The sequence below is a fragment of the Myodes glareolus genome, chromosome 9 (assembly GCF_982192425.1).
Source record: "Myodes glareolus chromosome 9, mMyoGla1.1, whole genome shotgun sequence".
NCBI classification, from domain to species: Eukaryota; Metazoa; Chordata; class Mammalia; order Rodentia; family Cricetidae; genus Myodes; species Myodes glareolus.
Genome location: NC_142034.1, coordinates 88,700,696 through 88,728,009, shown reverse-complemented (window position 1 = coordinate 88,728,009; position 27,314 = coordinate 88,700,696). Strand labels below are relative to the sequence as shown.

At 47.0% G+C, this 27,314-nt stretch overlaps 1 protein-coding gene and 2 long non-coding RNA genes across 3 annotated transcripts in view; 2 read left to right on the top strand and 1 right to left on the bottom strand.

Annotated features, from left to right (window-relative positions):
- Positions 1 to 27,314, top strand: part of Slit3 (slit guidance ligand 3) — a 597,834-nt gene that overhangs the window by 242,092 nt on the left and 328,428 nt on the right. The gene's annotated exons all lie outside the window — the stretch shown is intronic.
- LOC125401672 (uncharacterized) lies at positions 547 to 23,182 on the bottom strand. Its single transcript, XR_007232425.3, has 3 exons — positions 23,051 to 23,182; positions 3,240 to 3,401; positions 547 to 859 (listed from the first exon to the last, which is right to left on the bottom strand). It is a non-coding gene; the product is annotated as an uncharacterized LOC125401672 (long non-coding RNA).
- Positions 23,225 to 26,063, top strand: LOC125401673 (uncharacterized). Its single transcript, XR_007232426.3, has 3 exons — positions 23,225 to 23,490; positions 24,589 to 25,282; positions 25,528 to 26,063. It is a non-coding gene; the product is annotated as an uncharacterized LOC125401673 (long non-coding RNA).

Here is a 27,314-nt window from a genome sequence, read left to right as displayed (position 1 = left end):
GCCTTTTTTCCTATATATAAGGAAAATACCACCTAGGCAAGAAAGCTTAGAAACCCATATTGTTTTGTCTAGCTCAGTATAAAGTGTAATTTAATTCATATGTACATAGAGCTATTTGTTGAAACGTATCATATACTTACATACATCGTATCTGTAAACGCACACACGCGCCCGCGTGCACACACACCCACCCAGCCGTCAGTCTCAGAGGAGATCTCCTATGCTGCCCATTGTTCCGGGAATTCTTAGTGTTCTGGTCTAGTGCTGTTGAGAGTGTCACTTACCAACTGATGCCAGTTGGCATCCTGTGTGTTCCTGGCTTGTGACAAGCCTGAAATGGAGGGTAAGCATCGATAGTAATCGGACACCTCCAAGACACTGAAGCTGACGGTCGTTTCTCTATTATTTTCATTGTATTAGATTCTGACACGTTGGCCATTTTATTATTATTATTTTAACCAACAATTCAAAACCTGGTCAACGGCAGCTGTCCCTTCACCGATGGGGTGAAGAGCCAGTCAGGATGGATGCCTACGGAAAGCACTCTGGCCTTTGCGAAGGTTTATTTGGCATGAGAGAGATGGTCACGCAGCATTGTTGAACAGCACCGTGAACAAAATGGTGTAGAATAATGTCATCAGGAAGTCATAGACGGCCATGTGCCACATGAAGGGCTGAGAGAACACTTGCCAGAGATCGCCACAGGACAACGAGGCCTCGGACTGGCAGTGGTAGGGAGAGTCTACCTTACGCAGGTAGATTTGTTTGGACTTCCCTTGCATCTTGGACGTCCTGTCCGAGCCTGCTCTGTCCCTCCTCACTGCAGCCTGCCGAGGTTAATCTCCTGGTGAGCGTGGGCCTGCAGAATGAAGCTGGATGGAGTTATATGTCAGACTGCAACAGACACGCACTAAATATCTCGCTCCATTATCCCAGACACGGCTTTGATGTTAGCATAAAACACGTCCGATTACACGGGACGTTATGTCATGTGTCAAATCTGTGTTGGGGCTCTGTCCTGACACTTTAATTAGTGCCGGGGAGGGGGAGAGGAGATTATTTTTCAATTTCAAGGCAAGTCCCTTAACTCCTGTTGGGAACTATTGGGCTGTTCGCTAGCCTAAAAGTAGCCTTCTCTTTAACCTTCTCTTTAACAGCCGTAGGGTAAACGGCCCTTGTATCATCTAAAGAAAGGAGCTTGCACCAGGAGGCAGAAAGCTTGTGAACCTCTAACCAATAGCGGCAGCTTGTGTGAGTGAGCCACCCTGAGTGTTCTCTTCTCCCATGACATCACTGTTTACTATTTTCCTTGAAGTTGTCAGCATTAAAAGGAGGCGTTTGAAACGTGTATGTCCCTCACAGGCACATGAGCTGCTACAGTGAGATCATCCCTGGATTTAGATGGAGTAGATGATGCTATGGGAATGGGTGGGAACAGGCAGAGGACCTTGACTTCTGAGAGCTTTCAGTTACTTGGAGTCCTGGCTTCACATTGTATTTAGCTTGTTGCCAGTGTTTCTCAGGTCTGCAGCTTGGGTTCAGCGTTACCCCGTACCCAGAAAAGTGTCTAAGGCATGACTCCAGCCCTTTGGCATTTGTGAACGTGGCCCCGCGTAATGAGAAACCTTTGCTTTGCTCTCTGCTCCCAGAAGAAGGTCATCCAACTTAATACCAAGTGAAGTCTCTGAGCGTCAATAAGCCGCATTCATTTTGACATCTAGACTCCTGTGTAATTAAGACCTAGGGTCTGGCGCTTGGCTTATCGGTGTGTGTCGATTCTCATTTACATAGACTTTGGTTTTTCCCACATCTCTGCAGAGCCAATGCTCCCCATCCTCAAATGCTATTAACAATGAAAGGGCTGAGGCTAGAGTTACCGCCCATCTTGTCTCTAATCCCTGCTTAACATTTCCCTTAAAAAGGAACATTGCTCAATTCGGAAATTAAACGCTATGTGTCTCGCTGTCCTTTAAGGCAGGAGAAAGGAGGTAGGTTTTCCAGCGCTTTCTTCTGAGTTTGGAAAACATCCGATTTCATGCCCTTTGTTCAGCTGTGAAGCAGAGGCTGCAGCGTGATCACAGGGTGGCTTTGTCATCTCTCTTTTATACATGGGAAAGACTGAAGCTCGTCCCACCTCCCTTGGTGCTGTGTGCTCCAAACCCAGGCGTGTGCTCCAAACCTTGGTATACTAATGATGTATGTGTGCAGGCTGAAGGCTGCCTGCTCTAACTGAATTCTAGAGGAAGAAGGTGACTTCGAGGGCTCCTGGGAACTGTCGTCCTACCCTCTGACCTGTCTCCCGGACAACAGCATTTGGGATCCAAACATTCTTAGAGAAGCATTCAAGACTGGGTACCTTGTATCCATTAGCCAGAGAACTGGCCTGGGTTCAATTCTCAGCACCCACATGGCGGCTCACAACCATCTGTAACTCCAGTTCCAGGGGAAGCAATGCCCTCTTCTCCCAGGGCATCAGGAATGCATGTGGTTTGTTTTTCCAACTGGAATGAGAAAACCCATATCCAGAAGACGTTAGAGCAGCTTCGTAAGGCCATACCTGCAGCGAGCTCTGTGGCCAGGGAATAAAGAACATGGCGTCTGTGGATCTTTGTTTTCTCATCTCAAAGAATTGTTCATCATAAAACTTAAGAGTAGGGAAAGAAGCCTAATACAAGGCTCGGAGAAAGATCCTGGGGTGAAGGAAGACTTTGGGAAAGCGCTCACGGGTGGCACGGTGGGATACGCACACTGTTCTACTCTCTGCACAGAGGACCGAAATGCAAAATAGGAGGACCGCTTGAGACTTGAGTTCAAGACCCGCCTGGACAATATAGTGAGACCCTTCCTCCTCCTCCAAAAAGATTGAGAGTTGCTTTCAAGGAAGCTAATGTTCTGCTTGTGTCTAGCACTACCCTTGAGAAAGCTTCTACAGCTTTCTGCTCCTGTTAGTTGATCATAGTTGATCTTAGATGTAAGTAATAGATAATTATATTGCTCACTTTGTAGGATTGCTGAAATATTATAACGTGTTTAACACAGTGTTTGACACTGACTCTCAGTTCATGTTGCCTGTTGGTTCTATCATCGCTACTGATGTTCTATCACTTACCAAGAAACCCATCCACTACTGGTTGAGACAGACTCAGTCTACCCAGGTCTCCTCGGTAGCTACCCTCAGTTCTAGGAATGGTCCTAGGAAGTTTAAAAGCAGCCAAGAGTCTAGGCCAGTGCCTCTCTACCTCAGTCCACCTAAGAATGGTCTCCGAGAACTTCAAACAATGTTCCTCTGCTCCGCTCCTGAGCAGAATTGTTGACTGAGTTCTTCTGAATTCAGATGCGAAGGGTTTGAAAAGCTCATTCGGTGCTTCCAATGTCAAGCGCCACTGTCCTGGTAGAACGACCTGTGAAGTTTGATATTGAAAAGAAAAGTGCTCATTGGTTCTTTTGTTGCCAGTGGTATTGATTACATTTCCTTAATGCTAAAGCCTGGGTGTGCCAAGTGTGGGGCTCTGAGTGGCAGTGTGTCTGGCTAGCTTGTACAAAGCCCGGGATTCAACCTTCAACACTACAACCAAAGCTATTAACTAAAGTATGGAGAGAAATACATATAAATTAGATGTAAATAAGCGCCAAGTTAAAAATGACATCTTTCTGGTAAATACTTATGTGAGGCCTGAGAAGCGTCCCGGAACCAAGTATGTTTATAAGGCAACCTCAGAATGGACGCACTCGTTAAGTTGGTGGGGTAAGAAAGTGGGGAGGATCAGGAAGGAGCTAGGGGAGAGGAAACCATAATCAAAATATAGTGTATGAAAGAATTTTAATTATCATGGAATAAGAGTAAAAATTCTGAGCTAAGAACAGAATTGGTCTCAACTTATTTTCTCTCCTCCTCCTTCTTCCCCCCCTCTCTCCCCCTTCCTTCCCTGTCTTCTCCTTCTCTCCTTTTCTCTCCTTCCCTCTCCTTTCTCTCTCTCTCTCTCTCTCTAGTTTTTTGAGACAAGGTCATACTATGTAGCTCTCACTATCCTGGAACTCACTGTGTAGATCACAGAGTTCAACCTGCTTCTGCCTCCCAAGTGCTGGGATTAAATGTGTGCACCACGAAGCCTGGCATCTAGTAACTTATTTTCAACCTAGATTTTAAAAGATATCATTCCATACTTATTCAAAAACTGTAATTTTATTTGCCTGGTAAATATCAACACAATTAATAATAACAGTATCCCACATTTTCCTTATGCTTTTCCATGGGCAAAGCTCTTTCAGGTACCAGTGGCAAAGCCCTTTTAAGTGGGCTTCCTAAGAACCCAGGGAAGCTGGACTTTTGCCCGCTTGGCACAGATGGGGAAACTGCAACCCAGAAAAGTGAGTTAAGTTGCCTGTCCCATTACACAGCCCATCATAGACATGCAGGATGGGAGCCAGACTGTCTGAATTTGGGGTGCTTTTATTTTCCCCTCTCCTGCTCCCTTGTCTACGCTGCCCGCTGTGCCTCTACATTAAATTATAAAATCCCTTAAGGGCACTTCTACGACAAAGGAAACCTACCCAACAGCCTCCTCTGATGTTTCTTCTTATATTTGTGAGCAGTCTCAGTCTTTGCCCAGGCCTTGGCCATTGTTATCCTGGTTATCAGGCAGTCGTGACCCTGCTTACTGAAATCCCTCCAATAGCCGCCCGGCTTGCTTTGCAGAAACTCACAGACCTGCTAGCTTGAGCCCTGCCGCTCTGCTCTTTCTCACCAGGCCCCTGGCAGCTGCATCTGCTCAGGATTCCTCAGCCAGGCCAGGCCCTCGACCCCTGCGCCTGTGCAGCCCCGTTTTCTGCAGCGAAGCGTGATTGCTCGTCTTTTTCCAGGAACTCCTATCTTCGCTGTTAAGTCCTCACACTGCAACCCAGCTTCCTCGCTGGGTGAGACCTTTCTTTACCTTTCCATTCCGTCAAACAGATATTCCCTTAGTCACTCTTGTTCTGATTTGTATTTATTGAGATGATGGGGGAGGGAGGGCCAGTTCTATCCCAAAGCATCGTCTCCCTCTTTTTTTCCTAATACTCTAGCATAGTGTTTAGCACACAGTAACTACTCAATGTGTATTGACTCAGTGAGACCATGACTAAGTGGATGGGTGGTTTATACATATTCTACTGAGGACTGGGGTACAGTTTCACTGCCTGTACCTGGTTCAAGCCAGAAGGTATGAGCACCTACAAGAAATTCAAGATTTTTCAGAGCTTCTGGCACTATATATCATCCCGAAGCTGCTGTTTACACTAGGTGCTCGATGATGTGTTTGCTTTTTGACTTACGCGTGTACGCTATTGTGAGTGCAGATGCCTGCAGAGTCCAGAAGAGGGCGTCATACCCCCCCCCGCCCTGGAGCTAGAGTTACCCGTGGTTGTAAACTACCCCTACATGGTTCTTAGGAACCTAACTCTCTGGTCCTCTGTAAGACTAGTCCATGTTATTAGCCACTGGGCCAGCCCTTATGCTGGTTATGCATGATGGGAACATCAAGCTGGAAGTAGCTTCCAAACTCAGGAGGGCATAGTTTAGTTAGCAAGGCGTCAGCAGAATGTCCAGAGCCCAGGCTGCTCTCCTCTCTTTTCTTCCCCAGTAGTTCCTTCTGATGGCAATTTCAAAACCACAGATCTCGTAGATAAACCCAACAGGAGAAATCGGCAATGTGTGTTGTATTCCCAGCGATGCCAGTTGTAGATAAACTGCTCTTGTTAGCTAAGTTTCAGTTTCTTTACCATGAAATTGGGTGTGATAGTTCATACCACACTTAATTCATTGCATCATTTTGTGGATGAAATAAGGTAAAAATGAAAATATTTTGAATAGGTAGACTTCCTTCACGTTATCCTTCAAGCTTGTGTTATATAGATGTGATTTAGTCTCCTTAAGAATTTTTAAATGAAAGAAGATGCATTGGTTTCCATAGATAAAAAAGACACCCCAAAGACAAATTGAGAGTTAAATGCATTTTTATTGGGCACCAAGAAATAAGGTGGGTGGGCTAAAGCGGCAGCAGTTTGTGACAGATCTCTGCCTGAGATCAGAATAGTGTTTTGTTTTCTTTATTATGTATACAACATTGCTTCCATGTATGCTTGCATGCCAGAAGAGGGCACCAGATCTCATTGTAGATGGCTGTGAGCCACCATGTGGTTGCTGGGAATTGAACTCAGGACCTTTGGAAGAACAGTCAGTGCTTTTAACCTCTGAGCCATCTCTCCAGCCCCAGGATGGTGTCTGTAAACTACCCTGTCACCCGTTTTCCTAGAAGCTTGAGTTGGTAGGTCACGTGAAATCTGGAAGCCAAAATGGGGCACTGTGTGTGGACTGCAGGGGGTTGGGAGGGTAAAAGTGGAGCGGTGGCCATGATGGTGGGTGGATGCCGAGCCCAGTAAAGAGACTTAGCAGTGGAAGTCACCCCCACCATCTTAGCAGTCAGCTGTTGAGCCATGCAGAAGGAAGATGTTGTCAGGCGAGGCTGCCCAGAAGAGCATGGAAGCGGCAAGAGGGACTTGAACCAAGTCAGGTAGCGGGCAGGTCTAGCAAGGTGGCTGGTGCTTACTTCTCTCCAGGGTGGGGCTCAGTAGAGGACTGATTTCCCAGAAGCTGCCTGGGTACAGCCAAAATAGTGGCTTCTCCCCTTTCCCAGGAGCGGAAGTGACTCCCACAAGCTCAGCATTAAAGGGGGGACAGCACTGGGGGTGCGGTGGGGAGAGAATAAAAAGACCTAAATACAGTCAAGGATGTTGGCTTTGGTTAGTATATAAAACCTAACCGGATTAATGGAGCCTCTGGATGGAGACTGTGTGGACACTAATTGCCCCTAAATTACAGTGGGTTCCATTGAAACTGAGAATTCTCAACAAACCAGCTCTGCCCTCCTTTCTGCCTCCCTCCCACACAATGCCTACGTGAATGTGTCCTTGTGCCGGGGATGAAAGGTTTTGAATTTATTTTCCACTTCCCTCCAAGATCTCTTGTTTGCAAAACACAGGAGGGTCGGGGCTACTAATCTAATTCCAGTTTTATTTCAAATTAAAAGGGGGGGGAACGGTTTTCTAGGGACTGTGTTTTCTAGAAGGCCGCTCCACGCCTCTAGCCCCTGCTTTGGTTTCTCCACCACACCAATGATTCCAATTAGTGGGTCTCAGAGTTGATTGTACCTCCGAGCCCTGTTAAGTTGGAGCCCACCCCAGAGTCTCCTCAGAGTAGGTCTGAAAGAGGGGGAGCCCCAATCTGCATGTCTAATGAGTAACCCTGCTTCACCACAGGGCTTTGCTTTGGAAACCACCACGAAACCAGGAAAATGTGAAAGCCCTGTAAGGGACCTGGCCTTGGGAAAGGAGTATGACTCCTGAAACCCTAAAGTTTTGTCTGCCGGGGAGGGGAGGTGGTGGGGTGGAGGAGTGAGGAAGACAGAAAATCATTGCTAAAATCAAGGGTGTGTGTATTTTCTAGGCTTTCTTCAGTCACATGGCTGTCATGGGATCAACACATCTTGCTAGATTGTATGGAAGATAGGAAGGGGCTGGGGTAGAACAGGCCCACCTAGGGCCTTGAAGTCCCGCCCCCCATTATCTGTTGATAGTTACCCTCAGAGAGAGCCCCTCTCCCACCCCATGTGTCATCATCCCCACCCCTCCCCCACAGTTCTCACACCTCCAGTCTGCTGTGTGTTCCTTTTGCCTTGAGGGCACCCATAGGTGTCCTTACCACCCCACTCACTTACAGGTCACTTCTGAGCAAGGCTGAGTAGCTCCAAGGCTGCTTTGGTTAATGTTTCCAACACTTTTTAAAACACTGGGCAGAAGTGTGTCAGCGGATTTGGGGTTTTAGTTCTGGCCTTGCCTCTGGCTTACTGTGTAGTCGTGAGAAAAGCATTGCAACCCCTGGGTAAGATCTTGCTCATCAATTAGAGGAGAGAGTTAGTCCAGGTAGCTTAGTGGTTATTCCCTTTGGGGGGAAATGAATATAAAATATATGGACCTCTCCCTTCCCCAAAATACACAGTGCACATAAATGCAGAATGTTGCCTATGGCTCAGTAATAATAAATAATAATAATAATAAGCAATAGCAATAGCTGGTTTTTTCAGCTAATTGCCAGGTACCCTATTGCCATACTCTGGCAACAATGCACCTTGAAGCTAAGCTACTAATGCCCATCACAATGTAAAAAACCATGGCAGGAATTCCACTCAGGTCACCGAGCTGGTAGTCAACAGAATGTGGTTGGAGGTAGCCTGTACTGTTCTGCAGGGGATCAGTTGCAGTTTGGGTGTTCGTGGGTCTGGGTTACTCTGGTTGATATTTCAGGTTCTGAAGTTTAGAAGACACACATTTATTTATGTATCATTTTTATTTATTTATTTGTTTTTGCCTCCAGCCCTAACAAACACCAGTAAAATGATCCGCGGTGTTCTTAAGGCTTTGATGTATCAAAGGTTGTCACAAAATTTAGAATTTAAAGTATATTTGGGGATCCAACTGAGCAAAGCAGACAGTCAGAGAGCCACACCTCCCTCCTTTGTATGTGTCTTTAAAAAAAATGAATGCTTTCTTATCATCGTTCCTGACCCAAGGCAGCTTCAAGGCTGGGGCAGCAGCCCATCTCTGCCTTGGCAGGTCAGTAATGTGACGAGATAAAGGGCAGGTCCTTAATGAAAACCACTCTGCCTCCTGCCAGCAAAGGAGTTTTCTTAGTGCATTTCAAGTCCTCTGACACCTCGTCCCAGATCAATGGCTTTTCATAAATGCACCAGGAGATCTTTGAACCACTAATGCTTCAGGGGCTGTTTAGGTTTGGAGTCAAACTGTTTAATATAACTCTCCTCCAAGTCTGGTTCTATTGAAAGGTCGCCGGCAATGTCTAAAAAGCAGAACCGCCACGGCCAAGGGACATCCCCCTGCCTTGGCCTCCTGTTTATATAAGCAAATTGGACCAGGCTGATTACATTCAGGATGGGGGAAGGAGGAATGGAATGGCATGTGGGTCCTGGTTAAAGAGCTGCGTGAAAAGGAATCGGATTAAAAGTGCCTTTTGATTAGAGTGTGGCAAGTCATTTGCCAAGGCAAGGGGGGGAAGGCTTTGATTGGCTTCGTCAACAGAGTAAGTCAGCAACAGATGATGCGCTTCCAAAAACCTGCCTCGTGCCAGAGAAGGCACAGCGGACTTCCCAGTGTTCTTGGGGTAAATGAGTGCCATTTAATTTCACTAGTAGCTTTAGCGTGGATGCCAGTTCAGGGAGGGTCTTTTCCAGCAAGCGGATGGCGAGCGGCGAGAGATGCCACGTGAAAGGGCAACCTTTCTTCTGCCCAACGCGGCTCCTGCACTGGTTTCCATGGAGCCTGTGGTGGGAACAATAGAGAGGAAAACAACACTAGGCATTTCCTAATGTGCCTGCGCGGGCCTGCACTATGGGCTGTAGCCCATCTGCTGTTATCACCTCCGCTATCAGATGAGAAAGCAGCCTCAGCACAGATGACCGAGTTGGCCCGTATCGCACTTCTCTGGGATGGTACACAATTATCGCCTACGCTTGCCCACCATGCCATGCGTATCGGCCCATGTGGATGTGATCCGCTGCCGTCTCTTAGATGACATAGGCCCCCCAGAGATCTGTGGCTTTGTTGTTCCATGTGGTCACACAGAATGTCCCCTTTATTTTGGAATTCTCATTTATGGAGCATATGGCCTTTTCAGTTTGCTTCTCACCCTAGTATGCAGCCTAGTAAGGTTTTTGTTTAAGGGGTGCTTTGGAGAGAGGGGTGTTAAATCCAGTGTTTCATATATGCTGAATAATTTTTCTTTTATTCTTAAAAAGTTGGTTTAAAAGCAGCATTGTGGCTTGATTTTTTTTTTTAACATTTATATTTTACGTGCCGGAGTGTTTTGCCTGTACGTGTGTTGTGTGCACTGTTTGTAATACCCGATGGAAGCCAGAAGAGGGCGCCAGAACCCTTGGAGCTAGAGTAACAGGTAGTTGAAAGTAGCCATGGCTGTGTGAGTGCTTGGAACCAAACTGAAGTCTTGCAAGAACCTCAAGCGCTCTTAACCACTGAGCCATCTTTCCGGCCCCGTGGTTTTTCTAAACTATAATTATTGTCATTGTTATTATTTTGTTCATATAAACTCATTGCATAAACTCCTGTCTTAGGCAACAAAATTAAATAAAGATAAGAAGAAGCAATCTTTAGTATCGTGGTTTGTAGTCCTCTACTTTTTTGCCTGTGTGCATCCACACAGCTCTTCTGCTAGCCCTACACAGTGGATGTCTTTCCGTGTCCACTGCTGTAGAACTTCTGTAGGTTCTGAGTAGTTGTATCATTGTTTACGCCATCTGTAGTTGATGAACTTGGTCCCTTTTCCTCGCTTGTCTCTACACAGATACCATAAGGGTCTCTGTACTCACAACTTGATGCTCATCTTCCTGTCCCTGTTTTTGACTCGGCTTTTTGGAAACCAAACCATTTATTTGAGTAATTTTTTTAAAAATGGCAGAACGTTTGTCTTTGTCTACTTCAGGGTGCCTCGAATTCCAACATTCAGATTTTTAATGTAAAAACTGAATTGAGGTGTTTGAGTGAGAACAACAAAGATTCCCAAGTCCTTGCTTTCTTTTCTCTTTCTAATATAACCCATCAGAATATTATAAAGCCGAGTGGTGGTGGTGCATGCCTTTAACCCAGGCACTTAGGAGGCAGAGGCAGGTCGATCTCTGAGTTTGAGGCCAGTCTGAACTCTGTCCCAGGGAATCAACACACCAGAGAGCATGGAGTTGTTTCCATAAATATCCCGTGTGTGGGAATGATGCATCTCAGAAGGCTTGGAGTCAAAACTTCAAGAGTGCCAGCCATAGGCCAGAGAGAGGGCACCGACTGAAGTTCCAGAAACTGAGCTGTAAGCAACTCGTCCTTTTAGGCTCATAGGGATCAGTGGTGGTTTGATCTGAGATATCTTAGGACCAAGCCAGCTACACAAGTAGAATCTGAGAGAATTCAGGCTGATTATGGTGGGTAAGATGGTAAATCCCCAGGACTCCTATTTATTATTTCCGATCAGCCAAATGAAGCAATTTTTAGATTTACATTTAGATTTTTTTTACTTGATGAGCTATCACCATGGAGATGGAATTGAAATGCCTGTTCTTGACAACGTTTCTGTGAAGCCATTTGTCTAATTATTTGCACACTGCGACTCTGGGAGACCCTGAGACGTCTGTGCTTCTCCCTCTACCAAGAAGGGCGTGATTTCAGCTCCTCTTGGGTTCTGCACAGCGGAGGCCTCCAGGTCTCCCATATGCCAGGGCTCTTTCCAGCAAGGAGATGAGACTCTTGCAGCTTCCCACAATCCATCTCAGAAAAGGCACTCACGAGTGGAAAAAATTCAGAGAATGGAATGAATGTTAAAGAACGCGTCTTCTGTTCTCCGGGAAGGGTTCTCCGTGTACCTTGTCTAGACCCAGCCGGTCTAGTCTTATCACGCAAGTGCACACAGAGGTGGAGCTGTTAGAGCCATGAGATGATCAGATCAGGCAAAATGCCTTTCCAAGGTGATCCGGGAACACAGGGCCCTAAGTTGTCCTTTGGTGGTGGTGGTTATTGTTGTGGTCATGGTTGTTCTAGAAGTCTTTGTGAATTTACCCGTCCTTCAAAGTAGCATCTTGGACTAACCATCTCAAAGACATTTCGACAGCTTCCAGAAAGTAAAAACACATACCCAGCTCACTGCCTGTTAAGAGGCTTTTGATTGACAGCCCTCTGTTTTAATGTTAGAATTTGTATCCACCTACACACAACATGGGGGCAGCATACTATATTAGAAGACATACTATTTAGAAGTCCCTGCTAAATGCCAGTTCTGCTGTTTACTAGACGAGTCACGTGGATGATACCCAGTAAATGCTGTTCTCAGATGCTTTCCAATGCCCACTACTCTGAGGGGGAGAACGACCATACTCACATTGCCTGGTTGCTAAATACTTCTGTTGTGTTCATGTTCTGTACCACACAATCCTTGGATTAAGTTGCTGGCCCAGGGAACTGCCAAATCCTTGGATTAAGTTGCTGGCCCAGGGAACTGCCAAATGGATAAATGCTTGTTCTTTCCTTTTGCATAATACCTTTGTCCCATTTTCTAATGGAGCAAAGCAGGGAGTTAAGCTGGGGTTGGGTGTCTTCTTTATTGCACTTAGATGCTGAAGCATCAAGCACATTCTGGTTTGCTTGGGTTTTGTTGTTGTTGTTGTTGTTGTTGTTTTGTTTTGTTTTGTTTTATTGGCTTGGCTCTTGTTCCCCTTGGGAAAGGTATCAAGGCCCATGCTAGAGTACCCTGCCATCTCTGTACATTCTCTCTTCTTGCATTTTTCCTGTCATCCCCAACCCAGCCTATCCAGTGATGGACTTGTAGATGGGGAAATTGAGATTGAGTTTCTTTGAGCTGTTGGTATTTCACTGTGTTCAGTCCTAAGAACATTTTCGTGCAAAGCCAATATGAGAAATATATAGTGGGCATAAACTCAGTCTGCACGCATCAGTCTCTGAGATAGGTGGCTTCGTTTCTAAAAATGTTTCCCTGACGTCCACTTTCCACAAAAACCGAACTGCAGGCATTTATGGGTCCCCTTTCCTTCTTCCCCAGTGGGTTTGTATGAGTTTCTAAGTGTTTGAGTGTTGTTCAGCGGAATCGAGGCAGAGGAGATGTGGTTCCGAGTTTGATGTCAGCTTGACACAAGCTAAAGTCATCTGTAGGATGGAAGCTCAGTTGAGAAAATTGGCTCCGTGAGATCTGGATGTAGGGCATTTTCTTAATTAGTGATGGAGGAAGGTCCAGCCCATTGTGGGTGGTGCTGTCCCTGAGCTGGTGGCTCTGTAAGAAAGCAGGCTGAGGAAGCTAGGATGAGCAAGCCAATATAGCAGCACTTTGCCCTGGCCTCTGTATGTTCTTCTGCCTCTGGGTTCCTGCTGTGTTTGAGCTCCAGCCCTGACTTCCCTAATGAACAGTGATGTGGAAGGCTAAGTCAGATAAACCCTTTCCTCCCACAGTTGTTTTGGCCATGTTTCACCACAGCCAAACAAGACAGAATGGTGGCATGATTGTGGCGTATGTCTGTCCGTGACAGATGTGACCATGTGTTTTAGGAAAGCTCGTGCAAGGACTTTGGAAATTTGGGCTGCAAACTTCACTGAGTGTTCAAAGCCCAGTGAGCCATTCTGTGGGAGCATGGAAGATAAGAATGCTGAGAGCCGTGTGGACTTTGGAGGTCTGGTTTGTGAAATTTCAGAGAGAAGTTTGAGGGTCCCTCCTTTAAGGGACACTCTCGGGGCCGCTTGCTGCTATTTTGAGTTAAGAATCTGTGGTTCTGTTGAGGTGGTTTAAGATGCGTCTGTGATGAACAAGATAGCCGAAGCGCCGGAATGAAAACCTTTGCTTTACTGGTGCCGTGGATGCTGTTTCACTGTAGCTGAGAGGTTGGCCGTGATTGAGAGGCCGGCATCACTGTGGGGAGCTCTCCTGGGAAGCGTTTCCTTCGGGTCAGCACACAGAGCAGAGGCTGTGTTCCAGAGGCCACCAAGGTTGCGCTTCCCGCTGGCAGCCAGACTTGGTAGTGTAAGAACCACACAGGTGGTAGCGGCTTTGAAAGCAGGAAGAGGTTATGAAGAGCAGCTGAGCCTTGGCCCTGGGTGGCAGGGCTGGAGTCTCTGAGGGGAGCTCGGGGGAGGCTTTCTCGGTCAAAGTGGAGCCCGGTTGCAGCAGAAGACCTCAGCCGTTTTGGAGATGCGGGTGCCGTAGAGTGAGTGCCAAGAACAGCAACAGATGTGGAGGAGAGCCTAGAAGACAAGCCGGTCCTGTTGCAGAGGTTCCCTGGGAGGAGCCCAGATTCGTTAGACAATGAAGTACTGAGACTGTTGGAGTTTGATTGGCTTTGTTCGGATGGTGACTCTGCCCCGGTTCTTCTGTTGCAGCAGTGTTTATTTTCTATTTTACAGGAGCCCACAGTTGATAGACTTGAACTTCTAAGGAAATTTAAAATTTTTAAGAGACTGACTGTTTCAAAGAGACTGGATTTTTAAATGTTTACGTTTTCGAAGACTGTGGAACTTTTAAATTTTGAATATATTTATTGCGATGTATGATGTATTAATGCGCGATCCTGGGGATGGGCAGGAAAGGAAAGGTTCTTGCTTAACAGTTTGTGTGTGAGGTCAGTTGTGTTGTCTGGTTTGATGTCAGCTTGACACAAGCTGGAGTCATCTGTAAGGCGGGAACCTCAGCTGAGGAGATCCCACTCTAAGATCTGACTTAGGCGTTTTCTTGATTAGCGGTTCACAGAGAGGGGGATGGTGCAGCTCTTTGTGGCTGGGGACACCTCTGGGCTGGTGACCCTCGATTCTATAAGAATGCAGGCGGAGCAAGCCTGAGGCTTTATGGCCTCTGCATCTGCTCCTGCCCCCAGGTCATGCCCTGTTTGGGTTCCTGCCACGGCTCTCCTCAGCGGTGGGCTGTGATATGTAAACCAAACTGACCTTTTCCTCCCCAACATCACAGCAATAGAAACCCTGAGATAAGAGGTAAACTATCTTATAAGACTATCTTATAAAAGACCACTATGGTCTGCTCCCTCCCTGTGCCTCTTCCCTTTAGCTCCTGCAGGCACAGCCATCTTCCTCCTGCTTACTTCTCTCAGAGGCACTTGGGGGGGGGGCTGCAGACTCTTTTGAGCCCCGCGGCTAATTGCCACCTGACTTCCCTGCTCTTTTCATGCTCCTGGACCAAGATAGAGAGCCAAGGGGGTTTTGAGAGGATTTTTCTGCCCTGAGTGGCCCCAGCTAGTAGAAGGACCGTGTCAGCTTCTGTCACCCCCTTGATCTGACCTGCCTCCAGTCCTGTGTCTGTCACACTGAGCTAAGAAAGAGGTCGCCTTGTGTGCTCATCCATGACTCTGGTGCCTTCACTACCTCTGTTGTCTTTCCCTGAGGAGGAGGAATCTTTGGAAGGATCCTAATTTTGATGGATCCAGTATACCTTGGGTACACTTGGTTCTGAGCAGCACTGTCTGGTACAACTGTCTGCGGTGATGGGCCTATTGTATATGTTCTCTTTCTAAGCCAACCTTGCGAGCAAAGCCACCTGAGCGATGAGACCGGGATCCTTGGCATGGTTTCACTTCTGTTCACTTCAATTCAAATAGTCTCATGTAGTTAGAAGCCACGTTTTCAGACAACATGGGTCTAGATTTTTAAAACTTAAAAGACCAAGAATTAGTGTCTTTGTTCTCTGCGTGGAACTGGTACAATCCATCCCCAAAGGTGGGCTTATATCCTGTCTTCCCAGGGACGAAGGAGTGTGTCTGTCTAAGAGTGAGTTTTGTGAAACATATCTGTTAACACGTCAAAGTAAAGTACCACATACATGAACATATTGAAAAGTGGTATTTCGCCGTTCAAACCAGTGAGCAAGGCAAAGCCCCAAACGTTGCCTAATCCGCTGAGGCACTTCTAATGGACCATAGGCATCCTGGCAACTTGATAAACAATTGTTCCATTTCTGCCTAAAGTCGAGTGTGCTGTGTTGAGATGTAGACTTCCATAGAAAATCATGACTTCAAAGAGGTGGGGACTCACTCTAAGGGATAGAGTTGGATGGTCTAAGACCAGGCCTGCCACATTGTGTCGAGAATTCATCCCTAATACTCCACTGGCTTCTATAGCGGTCTCAGTACAGGGCTAGACTGTTAGATCTGCCCTGGAAATGATTATCCCCTGGAGAAACGGCCACACCTCTTGCTCCTGCTGTGTGTGTGTGTGTGTGTGTGTGTGTGTGTGTGTGTGTGTGTGTGTGGCAGGGCAGCCCCTAGTCAGCAGGGGGATGACAAGCCCCCTAGGCCTTTGGAAGATGTGGGGAGAGACCCCAGGCAAAACAAGTGTCTACACCCCTACCCTCCCTGGTTCTCCCACCTCCTTCCTCATATCCAGAAGTAGCGGTCGGTCCCTACCCTCCTGGCTCATGGTTTTGGAGATGCTAGGGGTGTTCTGAATAAGGGAAAGACCCCACTCCTTAATTCTAACTTCTAGCCTAAAGGAGGAAGCTCAGTATTTAAATTAAATTAATCCAAGCTGCTGTAACAAATGGACTTAATATAACGCACAAAGACTCAAACTGATTGAGGCTGAGTTCTCTCTCATTTAAAAACCAAAATAGCTTTCCTAGTGGGTCAGCGCTTTGCCTCCAAGTAAGAAGGAAGAGACCAGAGTCCTGTCAGCAAGTAATGATTAAGAGTAGACATTATGAGCCCCACTACCTTCAGGGGACCTCCTGAGTCAGTGCTGGGCTTGTGTGCAAACATAGGGAAATTGTATGCAGGCTAGAATCTTACAGTTTTCTTACCCATCTGTTTGATCAGATTCAGCTATAGGTTCATGCCTCGCAGCAAGGAAGGCTGGGAAATGTAGTGTAGCTTTGGAGCCAGGAAGAGGAAGTGACCCTGTTTAAGGATTAGCCAGGCATTGCCACTCATTCAAAATAACAAATGGTAGATTTTTGTTATAAGAGGCCAGATGGTAAAATAAATATTTTAAGCATTGTAAGCCATGCCATCTCTGTCTCACTCACTTCTGTGACTACACTATGACCGTTATATAAAACATTAACAAAATGGCGGGGCTATTCCAGTACAGCTCCATTTCCTAGATTGACAATGGCCTGTTATGACCCCAAAACCATAGTGTGCCAGCAACAGTCATGTTCCAGGGTAAATGCTTTCCCAGCAAAGCACAAAACAAGGAGACTTCAGATTATTTGCAAAGAACTACAAAATGTGTTAGTGTTTCCTAGAACAGAACTGAAGGCGGTGAGGGCAAATGGATTAAGGGGCCAGAAGAGGAGTCTGAGAAAACATTTAATTAGGACATTATAGAAGAGATGGTTCCAGCTATGTTTCAAAGGAAAATAACGGTAGTTTCCAAAAAAAATGTTTATTAAGAAGTATAAGTTTCACGCCCGTGTTCAGTGTCTGTGGGGTGGGACCAAAGAATGTGTATTTTCAGCAGGAGATGCTATGGGTACTATGTAATCCATGACCTACGAAGCCATTACTGTCCCTGCCTCTGTCACTGAGCGTGTGCAGGACATAAATCTACGGCTTGTGCCTGAAACTGCACACCCAGGGGTGTCCAGCTTTCCTTTAGAGCAACTACCAAGACTCGACTCAAAAGAACAGACATGTCTTACAGATTTTTCTAATTTCTTTAAGTTTTCTTGGGACTCTGGTTTTGTGATGATCAGGCTCTGAGGTCGTTGGATATGTGAGTCGTAGGGAAGAGCCAAAACTTCGAAGCCAAGCTGGGCATGGTGGTGCACACCTTTAATCCCAGCACTCAGGAGGCAAAGGCAGGTGGACCTCTGTGAGTTTGAGGCCAGCCTGGTCTACACAGTGAGTTCCAGTACAGCCAAGGTTATGTAGAGAGACCCTGTCTCAAACACCACACACACACACACACACACACACACACACACACACAGCCTTACAAACCAAGCCGCTGTCCAGCAAGCACTTGGGTTTCATCTGCCTTTTTAAACACTTGCTTCCTTCTCACCCAGACCCTGGACAGGGACATTGCTTGTCCTTGTCCAAATGAACTGTCCCTACTGGAAGATTGGATTCTTAATTCCTAAAGCTTTGTGACCCCCGTCCCTTATCCCCCTGCCGGGATGCAGCTAAAAACTCTCCCTCCATCTTCTGAAAATTTTAGAGCTGCTATACAGGCTCCCTTCCTGTTGCCCAGCAACTAGCATGAAGGAGGCTAATTGGCCAGGAGAGTCGTGGCGTGGCTTCCTCAACACCCTGGTTTTCAGTGCAGGGTCCTAAAAGCACCCCATCAGGGAACTGTAAAACAGTGTGGGTGACCTTAAGAAGGTCACTTCTGGGGTGCCAGGAGAAGGCAGTCACATATGCTTGTCCATCTGCTCATGGCCCAAAGATGTGGGAACAGGAGGAAAAAGAAATCCACCTTCAGGACCCCCCACTTTCCTCTAGAAATAGCCAATTGCCTAGCTTCTGGATGGGTAGAAGTATTTGAGAGTCTCTGAGGAAGAAAATACAAAGCATTGAAGAGTAAATAGCAAGTCAATAAGTGTATGTCTGTAGTTCACCACATAACACATAGAGATAACAGGAAAAAAAAAACCCTGAACATTCTCCCCCACCCCGAGATTTCTTTAATGGTAAATTAAATGGTATGAGTGTTGTACTCAAGTCTATTTTCTGAGCATGAAAATTTTCCCTTAAATGACCAGATCTGCTCATTTCTCAAGTCCCCATCTCCTGTGAGTCCTGGCTGTGTGTTCTGTCTGCCTGGGGGATATGAAAGCCGAAGCCAAGCCCTGTCCTCAGCTCAGCAGCCTGGCAAGGTGTTGGCCCAGGATACGGTGCTGGCAGCTCCAAAGCTCCTTTTCTTGGCTTCGATTTTCACTATCCATTCCAGAAGCCTTCAGGTGAGTTTGGGAAGATGTGGGAAACTCAGCTTGGAGGGGCTCACACAAGCCTTGGTTCACTGCCCAAATGCAGATGTGGGCTGCCCAGTGGCCTCAGCTCTGAGGAGATTCACCTTGGGAAAAGTGTGGCTAAGGAATATGCCCTCTGCTCGGGATCCCAAGTCTGTGTGTACCGAGGTCTGAGAGCTTGCCTTCTCTAAGCTTCCCCATGCTTCTGATGCTGATGTGTAAGAGATGCAGGTCACACAGGGGCAGTAGGGTAAATAGGAAGTGTGGGAGAGGGAGACCAGAGTCATAAGTGGTTTTTTTTTGTTTGTTTGTTATTTATTCGTTTATTTATTTGAATCACAGCAGTCATGTGATCTTGCTCAGCCCTGGAATCTAGCAATCCTGGTAGCTTAGATTCAAAGCTCTCCCCCGCCCCCGCCACAGTACCCTATTTCATTAGAATTTCCTTCCTGCTAAAGTCCACTTCCCTCTCCTGTGAGTCTCAGTGGCCCTGGAAGAAGTCTCCAACTTCAATGCTTGACCACATTCTGGAATTAGGTTTTTGTGTCTTCTGCGGGCAGAATAAGTTTGTTTAATAAACTAAAACTTTATACATATTCCTCCTTATGGGTCTTATTCTTGGTATTTTTGCCCACCCTTCCCAGAGTTACTGCAGCCGCCCACACCTTTGGGATTGGGATTATCCATTTCTACAGCACAGTGGACAGTCTTGTATCCCCCATCATACACACAGGTACCCGGAATGTAAGGGGCAGGCTGCAGAGTGGGTACAGTGTGCCTGCTCTGCCAGGCTCTGCTGATGTGAGAGCTACCATGGATGCTATGAACCCTGCCCAAGCTGCCCAAGAGACAGCTGCCAGCATTTTCATGTCTCTACCTTGCCCTGTCCATTGCACACCCTTGCTTGTCTTGCTTGGACGTCCATTGCCCAATGAGAGTCAAGTCACTTGGAAAGGCGTGGTAGGGAGGCTTAGGCAGACATGGGGAGTCAAGTTTCTGGGACCACAGATAAAGCACAGAACAGCCTAGTTGGTCAACACCAGTGGAAACACTGTAGATGTATCTAATTCGGGCTACCTGTCTACGATGTAAATTTGCCTTTCATCTTCCCATGGCTCAATGATTTGAGGCACAGATCCATACAACTTGCAAAGGAAGCTTGCAGCACAAGTCGCAGGGACGCTACTGGTTCCCTTGAACCGCAATCACCATTGTCAGCATCGTTATTTCCACCAGCTGCATCCCTTTGCAGTGCAGAGAATGAAGCCAGATTCCCCCACGCGCATGCTAGGCCAGCCTTGACCATTCAACCACATCCAAAGTCCGTGTTAAATCTTTAAAGACATTTCCACCAAGAGAACTTTGGTATGCCGATGATAATTTACATCACACGCCTGACTCTGACAAACAGAGCAACATTCAAACTCCACAACAACACTTGCTTTGTTTCAGATCCATCCCTCATGTTCCCTAGGCAGAGCCCGTGTTCTGTGGAGGAAAAGTGATGCAGCAAGAAGTAATAGTCATAGGACATTTACTATATCATTACTGTTGTCGCAAATGCTTTCCTTAATTTTTTGATTGAAAAAAATCGCATAAAGCCTATGATGTATAAAGTACAATCTCTTTCCTTTCACAAATGACTAGGGCACAGAGAAATCAGATCCCGTGACTGAGAGAGAGCATGCTCCTTACATCAGTTCCCTGCTGTATGGCAGATCAGGTGACGGATTTCTAGAAGCTTGACACAGCAGCCAATGTTCAGTAGGTGCTCATTGAGATTATTATGTGTATTTAATGGACCAGTCCATCCCAAATGGAGTGATTTCTCAACTTATAGGGATAGAGTGCTAATGAAAAAATTACAGTTTTAATTAGTGGTTTTGCCAAGCTCGCACAAACAATGGCCCTATCCAAACAAGACTCTCTGGATCTGTTAAATCCCCTCCCGCGTCATTGGCATGATCCCTTAGTGGCAGCCATTCCAATTGTTAGCCTTGCTTTGATTTGTAGGGCAGAAATGTTGCATTCCTGCATGCATCTGGGCTTCTGGATCACCCCGTGCTTCTAGGTGTGGGAACTGTTTTTTAGTCTGGACCCCCAGGACCTTGTTAGATCACCTTTGCTTGCTGACTGCCCGGTTTTCTTACTAATCATTCAGCAAGAGACTTGGGATTTGTCTTAGAGCCTCAGAACTAGAGAGCTAGGTCAGCAGAGGTAGCAGCTGCTCCAGATCTGGGTTTATAGTTTCTGACTTGCTGGTATCTAGGGTTTGCTGCTGAGGCTTGTGAGGTTCACAAAGGAGTCTTGACAGAGAGAGGGGTCAAAATAAAAGCAGAGGAAAAAGAAAAGAAATGATCTAGAGAGAAATGACCTTTGTAGGTTGGAACAAAATTTTGAACTGGGAGATTATTTGGGGGTAGATATTTCAATGTCTGTCTTTCTTTCTTTCTTTCTTTCTTTCTTTCTTTCTTTCTTTCTTTCTTTCTTTCTTTCTTGTTTGTTTGTTTTTCAAGACAGGGTTTCTCTGTAGTTCTGTCCGTTCTGGAAGTCACTTTGTAGACCAGGCTGGTCTCGAATTCACATTCCTTTTTTTTCTTTACTGTGTTTTTATTTCTTTTTCCTTTTTTTTTTAAGTTGGAAAGTTTCTAAGGTGAATTGCACAAAGTTACACAGCTGTGCATTTTGATGTGACTTCTGGGAGAGGACACCAGAAACTTCTTCAGCACGTCCCTACCTGTGTGAAACTTCTGCATATCTGGGAGGACTCCATTATTGGCTGACTTTGGGAGTTCAGAATCCCAGCACCCCTGGGGCAGAGACTCACAGCCATCAGCATGCAATGCACTCCTGCCAGATGCAGGGTCACCAGAGACCATGCCCCAAACCTGACTTTGAAAGAGCACGTATGTCCTGACCCATGAGAGCAACCACCCAGGGGAGAGCGAGCAGGGATAAGGTGACAAGGGGCAGTTTTGTTCTTTCTAATACTTAGAAAGGTCACACGAGGCCCAGTAGCTTATAGAAGCGGCATCTCTTTTACTCAAGCTGTGCTTTTGCTTTGTTTTTATATGGTTGGAGAACCCTTGTCCAGACACTGTCTTTTCCTCATTGCAAGAGCTTCGCTGTGTTGCCAACCAAGTCACCTCCACCATCTGAGGTTGTCTCTTCTGCTCCTGCAAAAGGCAGCCACCCGCCTTCTCATGCTCTGCTTCTCTCCCCTCTCAGCGGCCCTCTTTGCAGAGTTTTTCCATACAGCGGATCCCTTGGAAGAGAGCGTGTTTGTCTGTATGAGGGAGGATAGCTTTGTATGCGCTTGGCCGGCTGCGGTTCCGTCTATCGGAGATTCAGCCCAAGGCAGCTCCAGGTTGTTTGCTTTTTCCTGGTGATATTTTTCTTCTTTGTCTGTCTTGCCATCTTCCCCGACCAGTCCTTTAGTTTCTTGACTCTCATCAAATTTATATTAAATCTCTACTCTAGGTACCTGGATCCAGACTCAGGGTTCTGAAAAATTTGCAAAGGCTAGGAAGAGAGGAGAGAAGTTTGAGAAGGAGGGAGAGAGGATGGCTTAGGCAAATGGCGGGGAGGCTGGGAGGGGTCAGAGATTTACAGAAGATCATACAAGCCACACTACCAGAAATGTCACCTCCTTGAGTCATTTAATCCTTGAGTATCGTGTTCTAGGGATCCCAGCCATTCTATGGCTGCATCATAAAGTTTGATTATCAAGATTAAAAGCATAACTGTGTCTCCTTCCTTCTCTCTTTCCCTATCCCGGCTCTCTCCTTCCCTCCCGCATTTCTTTCTTCCTTCAACAAAACCCACTCTGTAGTCCAAGTCCCACTGGCAGGCGGGCGGGAGGGCGGCGTCTTGGGTTTCCTCTGGTGTTTTGACTCTTTCCCCTTTTCCTTCATGCACTGACTCTAATGTTTGTGGAGAGCTGAGCTACCTTGTGAGCTGTACAGGCTGCCTTCTTGTCCTGAAGCCCACAGTCTAAGGGGCATCCATCAAGGAAGCCGGTGGGTTCCTGAGACACAGGGGTGAGTGCCAGAGAGAAAACAGGAAAGGGAAATGTGTCAGAGGTGAAGGCTTGTGACTTTGAATTGGGGGCTCCAAGAAGGTCTTCCTAAAGAGAAAATGTTCGAACGGAGTCCTGAACAAGAAGGAGTCCTGCTCCAGGTAGACTTATCCATGTAGGATCAATGCAGGCTCAGACTGCCCCAGCCTCCTATTCAGCCAGGGTTGAATTCCACCCTGTCTTTACCCCAAAACGGGTGTGAGAGGCAGAGGTCAAGAGGGCTGCTGAGCCTGGAGTGACCCAGTCCTGGGCACTTTAATGAGGATCCAGGTAACCCTTTGAAAGAGAAAACCCCCTGGTCAGGTCTCCCCCAACAGAGAGTCTCAGGTTTCAGATTTAATTATGGAACTGAGGAGATGGCCCAGCCTCCATCCTGTTCCGCTGGGGTTCAGCTTCCCTGGGAAGAGGCCTTCCTGTCTCCAGCCCTGCAGGCTCTCCAGGGTACTTACCTCAAGCAGATGCTGGCTGCCCCGAGTCAGTGCTCCCCATGGCTCACTCACAAGGCGGGTAGGAACAAGAGGTGCTGGAGAGAGCCTCGAAGCAGGACTGGCCTTAGGGGCTGCCAGCACTCAGAGCTGCAGCAGCTCCAATTATGATGTCACAGACAGACGGAACCGCTTTCAATGCCAGGACCACGAGCAGGTCTTTGCCCTCCTGTCCTCACAGTTAGGGTAGAGCAGTAGGAGCACTGAGTGACAACAGCAAAGCCCCTGCGAGTAGCTCCCAGTTAGGCACTTGATGGATGCTGGCCAGTAGTGTCTGAATCGTCTCGAAACCATTTATTCAACGCTCAGCGAAGGCTTGCATTCCCTTAGACGGTGTGCCTGGGATCAGACGTGGTCTAGCCTTGGAATGTTCCAGGCTTTGGAAGAGCTAACGTATCCATAATGTATGTAACTTTGGAATAGTTACACATCTGTCATCTCGAGAAAGAGGCAGAAGTGTAGACATAACGTTCAGTAATATGTTTTATGCACTGCATATGCATAGACTAAAAGCAGCTGTTTTACAGTATTTGCCTGGGACAGGGCAGGTGTAAGGGGTGTTTCCCTTGTGACCAGATGTGAATGCTCTTGAAGGTTATGCTTTAGGAAATCTTAGATTTTTGGGGTTTTTTTGGAGTAGGGATCACCAATCTGCAGTACTAATCCCTTTCCTTTCTCTCTCTCTCTCTCTCTCTCTCTCTCTCGCTCTCTCGCTCTCTCGCTCTCTCGCTCTCTCGCTCTCTCTGTCTCTCTCCAACCCTCCCTCCCTCCCTCCCTCCCTCCCTTCTTTCCTTCCTTCCATAATGAGACTTCAAGAAATTGTAATGTCCAAGGTTATCTAGGTATCAGGCAGCGGTCAGGGTCCATCCTCTGTTGACTTAAGAATCTGTGCACCTCACAGTTTGGCCTTGCCAAATTCTTCCTTTTGTAAAGGTTTATTTTTTTTAATTGTGTATGTGTGATGTGTGTATGTATCTGGTGTGGTATGTGTGGGGAGGTGGTGTTTGTGTGCACATGTACATGCGTGTATGGGAGCCTTAGGAAATGGATCCCCAAGAGCTGGAGTTAATGTGACCATGAGTCTTCCAACATGCCTGGGACTTGAACCTGCCCACAACAAAATACACTCTTTTAACCCCTCAGCCATCTCTCCAGCCCCTTGGTTTGCCAGTTCTTGTTTTTTATGGAACTGGGACTTGAACCCAGGACCCTATGCATGCTAGGCAAGCGCCGTACCATTGAGCTATACCCACCGCTTTTTGCTTGGCTGATGGATTGTACAGGCTCCAGCATGACATCATAAGACAAATTGAGGGAGGAGCCATCCCTTCCTGAAAGTGTGTTAGAAGTGATCTCTAGAGATAGTTGATATAGGCAGTTTTGCAGAATTAGCCCCGTTAATGGTTTCATGGCATCGAGGTTGGAGAGGAAAAGTGTAAAAAGAGATATCAGAGTGGAAAATAATTCCCAAGGCTGTGTGTGTTTGTTTGCTTTGACTCCAGTAAATGTGAACAATCCCTTCATCGAATCTCAGTACATAGGCTGTGAGAGGGCCTCCACTTTGACATGTCACCACCCGAGATGCAAGAAAGGACCTGTGGCCTCATAGCTCTTCCTCTGGTTTCGGGATCTGGGCGTGTGAGAAGAAGACAGACCATGAGTCCTAACACCGACCCGAGGACTTCCCTATATTCTCAGGGGTGGCCTCTTCCCAAGGACAGGGCTGAAGCTAGTAGTCAGCTGTGAGTGACATCCTGGAAGGGAGAAATCAGACAGGAGCCATACAGGCCAGCAGGACTCCTGCCGATTTGCTCCCAAATCACAAGGCCACGGATGTTCTTCTCCCATTTCACCCTTGAGAAGATGCCTTCCCTCAACTCCCTCCAAAAGGACTTCCACCAATCACAAGCAAGGTCGTTTGTATTCACAACTTAGTAGATAATAAATAATACTTACCCCAAGGTATTAGAAATGCGAACTGACAATAAAGCTGGTTCCCGTCTTCTCACACCTAATTCGAGAAAAAGAGCGCTGGAACATCAGCCTGTCCGAACATCCCTCACCAAGTGAAAGCCTGAAACATTTATCAAAGCGGGTAGTGAGTTTTCTTTATCCGACAGCCCAGGCAAGTGCTGGCTGTGGCCGTGGTGATGGTGAAGCTGGCTGAGGCCCATCGCCAGCAGCAGCCACATGCAGGTAACTTTCAAAGTGCAGTGGGTTTTTTCCCTTCCCTTTGACCTGATGTCCATCAGTAAAGCTTTCAGGACACGGGAAACTTTGAGCACTGGCAGAAGGTCCTCCCCCTACCCCCCACTCAGGCAAATGACTGTCTTGAGCATGCTTGCTGGTACATTCCTCAGCCTCATCTCCTCAGGGGCATCCCCAAAAATCTGACCTGACTCTTTGTATGTCTCTTCTCCATAAATCACCCTCCACTCCAGCTTCCTTGAGCTTTGGAGGACTATCTTCGAACAAAGTGTAACCTGGCTCAGAAGGTGAAGAACTGGAGACGTAGGTACAAGCCTGCTTTCGACCTGCAGGCGGTGGAGGTATGACTGGCTACCCCAGAAAAAAAATGTTCTCGGTTTGACTCCTCTGCAAGCTCAAGAGAGGTAGCCCAGAAGCACATGCACTTAGAATTTCACGGTGCCCACAAGTGTGGGGGAAACAGTTTGGAGCAGCTGAACTTGGTATCATTTCTGGGATGCCAGTTCCCAAGAGAGGCTGGTCAGAAACGAACCAGGGTCCCAGAGCCAACCTGAACTGGACTCCGTAGTGGGTCTGGTTACAGCTTTGGCCCACGTGAACTTGGAGGCTTCCGAGGGGCCTAGCTTCCCGGAGCCTGTTTCTTTTTCTGGAAATAATTAGAGTCGCATTTCTCATCTCGCCGGGTTGCTGGGAGAATCGAATGACACAGACTGGACGCAGGCACTTCCTCCACTCCAAGGTGCTCTAAAAATAAAAGGCATTATTTTCTAATGAGGATGAATCTCAGGTCACAAATTCAGTTTTACCGACGCAGGGATGGATTTCTGTCCACCCTGTATCATCTTTCTATTTCAAGCGCTCTATCTAGGGTTGCTGGATTTTAGCAAACAAAACTACCGAACATCTAGTGCAGAGTGCCCTGTGTTGTGTTTGACACCGTTACCTCCTCCGTCTAGGCCACTGGGAGTCTCTGGAAAGAATGACCCTTGTTCTAGGACACAGTTCTAGGGACTTTAGCAGTGTTAAACCAGTCACCAAAAATAGGTGGAAAACAAATACAAATTAATAGTTTTAAATATGTTCCAGCCATAATGAAAGTATTTTCTATTTACCACATACTTAAATATATCAGGTGTAGGGCTATCTCCCCCAGGCTTTATTCTACATTTGCAATGGGGGATGGGCACCTACTATTTCGTGTCTTACTGAAGACATTAAGTAAGACATGCATTTTCGTGTTGTTGTTTAGGTTCTGTTTTGTTTTTTTTTTTTTTTTTAAGCTAATTTTGTTGGCCTGGAGCCATTTAACCAAGTTTGAGGATTCTGCATGAGTCAGCTGCTTTTAGAAGAGAGGGGCTCTACTGTCAATAACTGAAGCTGAGCAAATGCTTCCTCCTTGCATTACTGTGGTTCCTTTGTTTTGCTGTGGGTTACGCTCCGCCGGAACAGTGACCTAGTGGAGCTGAGGAGCCTGGCCCAAAAAGTCCACCTGGAAAGGAACTGGAGGTTGCACACAGTGCTTGTTCTTTGGCAGACTGGGGGGGAAGAGTGTTTATAAACGTCCTCCCCATTGTGACATTTGGCGTCGTTTCCAACTAATGACATCTCTGCAAGAGCCCTGCCGAGCTTGTCTGCCGACTACCAAGTTACGATCACCCAGAGACCCAGCTTCGTGGGATCTGGAAAGTGAATTAGCAGGTTGCTGCTCTCTCTCCAAGGGTGCAGGGTGGGTGTGACGTTCAGGGAGAAGAAGGGAGAGCCCGCTCCTCTCGTACCTCACCAGGACCTTTCACACTTGCTATGCGCGCGCGCTCTCTCTCTCTCCTAATTAACCTTTCTGCTTTCTCTTTAACAGGGCGGTCATTTTCGCGCACATTGACATGCCGCCCTGAGTGTGGAAAGGTCAGTCGGCCTCTGTGCAAATCCCAGCTCGGCTCCTTCCCAGCTGCGTGACCTTCCACCAGTTACTTAATCTCTGAACTCCAGTTTCCTCATCAGTCCGGTGCAGATAATCACAGCA